The sequence below is a fragment of the Oryza sativa genome, chromosome 12, assembly GCF_034140825.1.
Source record: "Oryza sativa Japonica Group chromosome 12, ASM3414082v1".
In the NCBI taxonomy this organism is placed as follows: domain Eukaryota; kingdom Viridiplantae; phylum Streptophyta; class Magnoliopsida; order Poales; family Poaceae; genus Oryza; species Oryza sativa.
In genome coordinates this window covers 21,075,595-21,085,000 of record NC_089046.1, presented here as the reverse complement: position 1 = coordinate 21,085,000, position 9,406 = coordinate 21,075,595, and the positions used below count along the sequence as shown (strand labels likewise).

General features: G+C 47.8%; 1 long non-coding RNA gene and 1 pseudogene across 1 annotated transcript; both read left to right on the top strand.

The window, feature by feature from the left end:
• The first annotated feature begins 315 nt into the window (after positions 1-315).
• Positions 316-1,905, top strand: LOC107279735 (uncharacterized). The gene is made up of 2 exons (XR_001542041.3): positions 316-1,083; positions 1,544-1,905. It is a non-coding gene; the product is annotated as an uncharacterized lncRNA (long non-coding RNA).
• Positions 1,906-7,784: 5,879 nt separating this feature from the next.
• On the top strand, positions 7,785-8,455 carry LOC136354620 (uncharacterized; annotated as a pseudogene).
• Positions 8,456-9,406: the final 951 nt, after the last annotated feature.

The following is a 9,406-nucleotide window of genomic DNA, read 5'->3' as shown; positions in this document are numbered from 1 at the left end:
CAGCTTTATACCACTGATTTGACCATTTTGCTGTGCTAGGCTGAACATTTGGGGAAGATACTCCATTAAAATTCTGAACAAGTAAGGGAACAGCTCTGGATCCCAAGACAAGACTTCCTCTTAACTAGCGAGGAGGTTTAAGGGAAGTTTCCTTCACCGGGCCTGGGAAGGATAGAAAGAAGTGGAATATTCAAAGCATCCTAGTAAGAAACAAAACATGTCAAAAAATCCTTTTTCTGGGTCCCTGAGACTCTTGTTTTTCCATTTTGATGTTGTTATAGGCTTTTCACCCACCCGCCTTATTCCCTTATGAAGAGAAAGTTGACTAAATAACTAGATTCTCAAGCTCTCATTAACTTAAACCTCTTCTTTCGCCTACTTGTTTTCCTGCTTGCTAAGCGGCTTGTCTTGTTCGCCTCGGCCCAGCTTCCTTTCCGTAGTGAGAGAAGTGATTACACTCGACCATCTTCGAGGCTGCTTTCTGCTAGCCATATTCCTAATCTGGGTATCCTTCCTTGTTCAGGAATTCCTGGCCATGGGCGGTATTCACTTGATATCGCGTTCACAAGCTTCTTCTGGCGTACGTAATGTGAGGTCTTTCCTTCGCTCCGCTACTAGTTCTCCTGGGCCAAGATTGATTTGGGGCATCATGTTCAATTGTGAGTTGGACAGTTCGTTCCGGATCTGCATAGTCAGAAAATCTCGTTCCAACCGGTCATGAAAGTTAGTGGAAGTGTATGACTGCTTTCTTTGTTAGGTGATTGATAGAGTTTCGTTTTCCATAACTCTCGAGCTCATTCATCGTAGAAAGCGTGCATTGTGCTCTTCCTATCGTCGTATAAAGAAAGGTGTCTGTTTTTTCAGAAAGAGAGCAAAGCTGCCAGAAAAGTAGAATGCCGTGAACAAGGGTGGTTTAAAATCGTGCGTGAACCCCAATTTCCACTCAATGCGATAAAAGCGGAGGCCTCTCTCTCCGGGCTAGAAACAAAAACGAAAGTGCTTGCATTCCATTAGCTAGAACCCGACAGTCGAAGGCGTCTAAAAGAACTCTTTATTTCTTATTGGCTTTCATTTCACTTCGAGGTAAGACCTTATTGTCTAGTGAGTGGAGTATCATTTCCTCTCTTATCTTTGTTCTTTTCCGAACTGAATAGAAAAGAGAATAGCTCTCGAAATTGCTTTTTCCTTTTCTTATTCTTCCTTTCCTTTCGACCATCTTACTTTGAATCCGGGCTCGCCTACACTCTGTTCCGGGCTGGATGAAAGGGAATAGAGCTTTGACTGGCGCGAGGTCTTTCGCGAATTACGATTCCAAGGAGGGGGTTACATTCCCTGATGATGGATTCCTTGGTTTTATCCCAACAATACTACCCTATCCTACCTATACCGGTTCATAGCTTTTGAGAATTCTCTTACCGAGGAAGGCACAAACCTTTTGAAGTAGTGGAATTGCCAACCCTATCTTACTTTTGTTTTGGGAATGCTGATTCATTTTCCCCTTTTCTATACTACTCATTCCATTCTCTTTGTCTTTCTCCAACAGGTTAATCCTAGCATCTGATCCCTTACCAATTAGGGAATTCTGTATTCGGGTTTGTCTTAAAGTATTTATCCGGGTAAATAAGGGAAATGAACTGTTTCATTCCTCACGGCTTTCCCTCCTTGCTATTCTTACCTTTCACCTGTAATAGGTGTGATGCTATACCGGATTATCTATCCGTGGATAGTGTTTTCCTTCAGATCTGAGTATCTCACATACTTTTTTTCCAAAGGGTTCTGTTTCTGGTACCGCCAAGGGGTTGTTCACGTATTAACTTTCCAATGATGCTCTTTTGTACCTCCATATGTATCTTTTAGGCCTGTATTCAACTTACTGAATAAGTAAGAATCCCAACTTACTCTCTAGCTTGAAGCACTCTTCAGGAATTTCTAAGAGGGGGAAAGAAGTCAAACTCAAGCCTATCCGTCCCCTCCTCTGGGAAAGAGGAGCAGGCTGTTAGGCAGCCCGGGTTTAATACAACCTCTAGGGTAGGCCGTGAATCACACTGTCAAAAACAGAGTAGTTTATACACTCCAACAAGGAAGAAATGGGAAGGCTTAAGAAAAGATATCGTCTTTGATTTACTTATCCTTAGTAACCTACTTACTCCTCAACCTATACTATCGGATCATAACGTTCGTGATACGTGTTTAAACCCTCGCTCTCTTTTGTTCAAAGAGTGTGTATCAACCTATACTTGGATGAAACCAATCCCTATAAGTGAGTTTAGTTAGCTATCTCTTGCGGCGTTCTCTACCGGGAGAGCTCGATCTTCCGCATACGTTGAGTATCGTTTAGTGTAAACTTTTTCCTATGTTTAATAACATTCTCCCCTCTAATTACCTACCCCTTATCGAAGGATAGGTATAAAGATACAATTGAATAGAAGAGGAGGTTGTAGCAGCACTCGTATATGCTAAATATCATATATTAGGCCCGTGGAACTGACAGCACGCCGAACTAATAATGGGGGGCGACTCGCCGGAGTCGAACCGACATAGGTTAACCCTATCTTCCAATAAGGGGAATCGCTTTGGTTACGCAGTTCAGTTGGCGCTAACAACCAACTTACGTTTGCGGCCCATCACAGGCAAGGAAATCGTTCCAATTCTATATATGAAAAAAAAAGAAAGAGGAAAGCGTAAATCAATTTAGTTATCTTAGCTCTTTCAGGGAATCTTCTCTAGAGCCCTACCTGGAGTACTAGGATCTTTCCTTAGTCCTCCCAGAGACTGCATGCAAGAAAACCGTAGGGAAGAGGACAAGCTGGAAGAACACTCCCAAGATAAACTAAAAATCCACGTTGACGCAATCTCTCCACTTTTTGACCAGCAGAGGAAAGGCACACAGAGGGTGCAATTACATCAAGAACGAGGTGGAAGGAGCATAAGCTCTTGTAATAAGTCCGGTTTTTTGGCATCATCTATCTATTGGGCCGTACACGTTAGATAGCGGGAAGGTATAACATCTGCCGGTAGGAAGCCCATCTGGAGCGGTTTGGTTTACTAGCATTTCAGGCATTATTGAATATAGTTGCAAGTTTTGTTTGGCTGTAGGCAGAAGTCTTTGGTTCCGCTTTGTTAACAAACGTGCCTCTCTTTGCTTTCTCACTTTCCCAGAACTGCTACTTTCCTGCTTTTAGTACATTGCTTTTCGTATCATCTATGAGAATTCTCGTTTCAGAAACTCCTCAATATAGTCGTTATGGCAATTCTAACCATGTAGATTTTATTACCAAATTGTAGTTTTTTCTTTTGCCAATTCCACGCCTCTGTAAAAAAATGCCTAAAAGGGAGGGCGAGAGTTGAAGTGGATGGCCCTTCTATCACCTGAAAGGCTGAAACTCAGGCATGGCTTTACATGGCACACTTGCTTTCTTTCAGGCTGTTTTGGCTCGCAATAAAGCTAGGGTCCTGATCGAGCAAGACTACGTCCTATCTATCTACCTCTCCAAACACAATATCTTGAGTACCTATGATGGTGACTACATCTGCTGGCATGTGATGTTTGGACATAGAATCGAGTCCTTGTGAATGGGCAAAGCCAGGTGCTCTTATTTTACAACGGTAGGGACGATTACTCCCATTACTGACAAGAAAGACACCAAATTCACCTTTAGGTGCTTCAACTGCGGTATAGGTAGAAGGAGCTGGTACGGAAAAACCTTCTGTATAAAGTTCGAAATGGTGAATTGAGGTAGAGTAGACCGATGATCCGGTAGTCATTTGGCCGGCTATGGAAAGAAAAAGCTTGCATCTGCTCCCCTTAAACTATAACAGGTCCCATCTCTCTCCAAACCTAACGTGGTAGTTTCCCATCATAAGGCTTTCCATCTATAGATTGATTGAGCCATTACCCACCAAGGATCCCATTCGTTCAGAACTCAGTTGACTGCTTCTATAGATAAGGCGGAACGTCCTTAGTTCAGCATTATAGCACATAGTCTCCGACGCTACTACAGCGCTTCGCTAACTCGAAGCGCCTCGCTATGAGAATGACGCTTCGCTAACGCTCGGCTAAGTCGTCGAACCCTCGCGCTGACCATTCACTTTCTCAGTAGCAAAAGCGCTTCTCTTTGCCCCTTAACTTAATAAAGTATTTGGAAAAGAAAGAGATTCTTGGTTTTATTGCTCCTCATCTGCGCTCGTCAAGCCAACTTAGCTTTTTGGGAGGTGAAAGAGGGGTTGAAGCGGACATTTCGAAATGACAGCATCGAAGATATCTATATACACAGGAACGCTTATTCCGGACTGCGTTCCGGAAAAAGTAGCCTACTTGACAGAAAGGGCGGGCACTCTCGGCTCGGAGGTAGGCACTCTCGTCTTTCAACCCCACCGTCACTTTGAATTTAGTGGGGCACTGTTTACTTACAGCCTCTACGAGTTGCAAGTGAATGGGGCCGGTGCGTGGTGAACGGAAGGGTTCATCAAGCCATTTCTCGCCTTAACCCCTAAACAAAATAGGAAGAGGGGTACTTGACTAATAGGGGGCAATTGCATCGCACCTGACTGTGAGGGACCTCTTGATACCTTATGTTCACTTCCTAACTAGTAGCCGGTTTCCTGTCGCGGACCCAGTGCGCGGAGCCCCAACGAGGAAGGTGTTAGTGCTTTCTCATGGGGTCAATAATACTAATCCCTCTTTTTGTGCCGGGAAGAAGATAAGAAAAGGCGAAGCCTTCTCTTGGTTTCCCCACCTGTTGCTTCTAAAGGCTGCCCTCTCTCGGCTGGATTTTGGTCCAGCCTACTACGAGGATCCCGTATCCCGTACATCGTCTTTCTCCCTCCTGGGTTCCCGTGGTTCCTATGCCGCCGCGTTTCCCGGTCCTTTTCTTTTAGTGCTTCGACCCGAAGCGATAGCTTGACGCGTTTTCCGTGGATAAGATGGCAGCGCTCCAGCTCACTAAAGAATGGGACGGCAGTGGTCCGCCGGCAAGCTCGTTCTGATCTTGGACGCAGTACATTGGAATCCTGAAGCACCACCACGAACGCTACCGCGCGTGCGCCTGCGGTGCGGTAAGGCACCACCCTGTTGTGCCAGCAGCCAACTCCGGCGTGTCAGCTTAGTTATCCTCATCAAGCCACAACCTTGATGTCTAGCTTCCCAACTGGTAGACGGTTCCCTTTCCCCCGGAGCAATGAAGAAGGGAGAAGTCAGTTGATTCTTCCGAAGAACCGGAAGCGAAGCGCTATGCCGGGGCGAGGGGACGGGAAAAGAAACTGCTCCGAAGAAAGATATTGGGGTTCCCAATGCTTCTCCACGCCCAACGAGATGCGCCAACCTCGGGATGCTTTACTCCTAACCCCACGACGGTTCCGAGACGGAGCTTAACCTGAGTCTCGGTTAAGAACGGCGATGATCTACGTTTCACACGGCGCACGATTCCATGGATAGTTTCATTCGAGATCGTGATGGAGGACATAGCTTACGATCATCGGCTTTGATCATGCCACTAGGCATTTGATTAGGACATTGCACAATGATCCGAACACTTTGTCGCATCTCTTCGATACGGATACAGTAACGATCATAGCGATCTCCTCTGGTACCTACTGGTACGTCAAGATCCGATTGGTCATGAACATCGTAAGGTGCTGCTCTTCGCGAATCCCAGCATACCCCAGGTTGGGATGGGTAGGCCCACCACTTCACTTTTTCACTTTCACTTAGGCCCGGGCCAAGTCAGTGGGGGGACCCTATCGGGCTCCTTCCCCCCCAAAACAAACTGTACGTGGGAGTTTCCCTTCATACGGCTCGAATCATTCTCAGATGCCACGAGAGGCATCTTTCCTTATGATCTGGTGGTTCACACGCGCGCAAACGAGCACCGGCCGCAACAGCAAGGAACTATGACCAATAGAGTCAGACACAGAGCGTCATACTTCTTTATCTTGTAATGGTTGAGGAGTTTCTTTCTCAAAGGGTGCGGGACGCTTGCGGAGTCCGTGCCTTCCGTACCACCACAGGTCGTTCTTGGGCAGATCCCGCTCCTAAACATAAGGGAGGGATAGGGGGAAAGGGGCCGGGCCTATCATATAAATAGGGTTGTAGAAAGACCACGTATTTTCATTCGACGTTCCGGGGATTCGATCGACGAATTTGGCGAGCTGATCTGCTTTGATCCAGGAGAAAGCCCAGTCAGCCACCTTTTCGGTGCAGGTCACGTGACCTACAGCTCGGCCTTCGCTTTTTGAGACTTCCTCTACCCACATCTCTATGTGCCCGCAGCACTTTCATATGGGGAAAGATGGGCTTACCATGTTCCATCAATAGCACCTAACCTATGCCGATTTTGGCGGACCGTGCTCCACCCCGGTGAACTCATGCGGTTCCGACGTGCCCAGAGGCCAGAGGCGAATCCGTTCACGGTCCGTAGGACCAACACCATTCGAAGGTTGATGGCCCGCCCCGCCTAGAATAGGAATCTTTGACTGGGCTTACGCACATTCGCTCACTTACGCTGTCCCCCCTCAGCTCACCCCAGCCCCGGGTACGTCGTCTCCAAGGCTTCACACAAAATCTTCACTGACAACATATGCATGCTTTTGTAGGGTCAGGCAGAACCGTTGTTGCCTGATGGGAACTTCCCCCATATTGCTATCAATGTCTTCATGTCGCACGACCTCTTAACATTACACCACTGAATCCCCAATCCTTTGCTTGCTGTGCAGTGACAGTACCAATATCCACTAATCGTTGTTTCCAGATACGGTTGCCGGTTGACATCTCTTCTAATTCGTCGATACGAGAAGCAAATTGTTGTGTGGAGGAATCAATATCTCGACATAAGCCAAGAGGCAGATCTTGTGCCACTCCACCAGGTCGTATGAAACTGGCATGCATCCTGGCTCCCGGGACTCTTTCATAGAATTCCAACAATTTCTCCCGCTCCTCAAAAGCCCAAAGGAACGGAGTTGATGCTCCCACATCCATAGCATGAGTAGTTGAAGCAAGTGAATGATTTGAAATTCGAGTTATTTCACAGAATAACACTCGTATATATTGAGCTCGTAATGGTACCTCACAATTCAAAAGTCTCTCTACGGCTGAAGAATGAGCGTGTTCTTGGGCCATCGTAGAAACATAGATAGGGTCAACTACGGAACGAACAACGAAACTTTACGACAGCTTTTTCGTACACGTTCACTTGCATCACATACACAAGTGCTCTCTGAACCGTGCAATAAGGTCACCCATAACACGGCTCTCCCACTGGAGTTACCTTAGCCCCGGGCCATGCTATTCCATGATATTGGAAAAATGGCAGCCTAACTACTTATTATCATCGTCTTTAAAGCTGGGCGCCTTTTGAATATGAGTGGGGCTCCTAGTCTAGGCGGCGCCTTCGTGGAGCCAAACCGAAGGAAGAGCAAAAGGGCGAGGCCACACCCGGCTTCGAATAGGAGGGGGCTTAGCTCTGGATCCCGCCTGCTTGCAGAAATGAATGGATCAGAAAGGGGTTCTATTTCCGGGCCGGGCAGGAGGTGAAGGCCAGAAGAAGAAGAGAAGTGCGCCTTCCCGGTAAGGAAGAGGATAAAAAGGTGCTGTCATCTATCTCGACCTGTTTCCCGAGGCGTTGGAAATGAAGACCGGCTCGGAGAATCACTGGCGTGCTTTCTCCCCCCCATCGTTTCGCCAACAAAGAAGTCATCCTTGACTTGACGATTGACCATTCCATCCCTACCGAGCCGCCTCTTCGAAGTATTTACCTCTGCCTTTCTTTTTTTAGAACATACCCTTCAAATCAAAAAGCAAAAATCAAGAAAAGTTCCTCGTCTGTGATTTAATCGGCCCTAAGGGAGTTTACTCGACCCATTCTCCAGTCTCCCGCACTGCTCAAGTGTGCGACTCCGTATGAGGACCTCCTTCCCTTTTGCTCTGCCCACTCTCCGTTCACACGGTTATCAAAGCGGAGGAAGGGTGGGCAGCAGGTACCACGAGCCCTCTGTCCCACACATCTATCAAGAAGCAAGTGTAGTTCACCGGTTCCACCGAATGCTCCTATCTCTCGGCAAAGATCGTGTGAGTGTGCAGTTATGCTTCGGATGCTTCGCCATGGAATAGATCGACTCAGTTCCCCTTCTTTTCCGGTGCACTCGCTTTGTATCTCCGACACACAAGGAAGGACGCGGTGGGAAGAAAGCTGCCCTAGCCTCTGTCCGGTCGATCATTCCGCTGGCATCTTGCATTCACGCCTCCGTTTGACTGCCGCTCGGGAATGTAGTTGTAGATACGTGAGTCTTAGTGGGTCGTTGGCTCCACCTCTTATCTCCTTCTACGACATGCTGTAGTCGTCGCCATATTCAATATGTCACTTAGTCATATCTGCCTTGCAGCGGGTCAGCACCTCCGAAAGAAAGGGAGGGAGGACTTCATTCAGTGACTCCGCGATCGCCCTCTGAACGATCAAAATAAGGTAAAGCTTGAAGATAAGTTTTGTACTCGATTAATTTCTCAGTCCCTCTAGTCGGGTGGGCGCCGGCCGGCCGGATCCCCCTGAAAAGCGGATCTGGTAGTTGACAATCGTTCGGACTTGGTAAAGGTTGTCGCAGCACCTGTAGTAGGACAGAGGACTTATCGCGATGCCCGCGGACCAATTTACTATGTCTCTGTCGCTGACGTTGGTCAAAGAGGCCACGTGGATTGGCCTGGGTCTTCTTCGGCTAATGAGACCTCGATCCCGAAGCCTTCGGAGTATCTTTTTGATAGGCGCCTCTATCTGTATGGGGAATTCGCTGCTGAAAGATCCCGCCCAGTGCCCCCTTCCTTCCCCCGCCGCCTTCCGACCAAAGGGAGTATACAATTTTGTCTTCAGGACACTCATGCCCGATCGTGAGACTGCCTGTTGAACGCCTGATGGCACCTTGCTCTGACCTGAGCTATGCAACAACGGGATCCCCCTTGATCTTTGCCGGATGTGCTTGACGGTCCCCCATAATACGCTAACTTGGGGACTTTTTAGTCCATTTTTTCCAAGAGTCTCCGCTAGTTGAACCGCGTCCAGTAGACGACCTCTTCCGCTCATCCCCTTCGTCAGCTCTTTGATAGGGATACTATAACCTAGGTCCCTAAACTTGGAATGGATGGCGGAGCGTAGGTGGCAGGCAGTTATATGGATACGGTGCTTTACCCGTAGACGCTTCTCCAGCTCTCGCAAGAATTGTATGGGAGTCGTCCTCGGGGGGACTTCCCGAATGACCGTACCGAGGAATTCTACCGTACTCCGTGCAGCTATGGTTGTTGATTCTGCGGAGCCCACCCAAAGGTTCAGGCCGGATTGTAGGAAGTGGGTGATACGTTTTTGTATTTCTATGAGAAGAAATACGGCACCCACGATTCCCAGTAGTAAGTCGTCGGCATATCGCG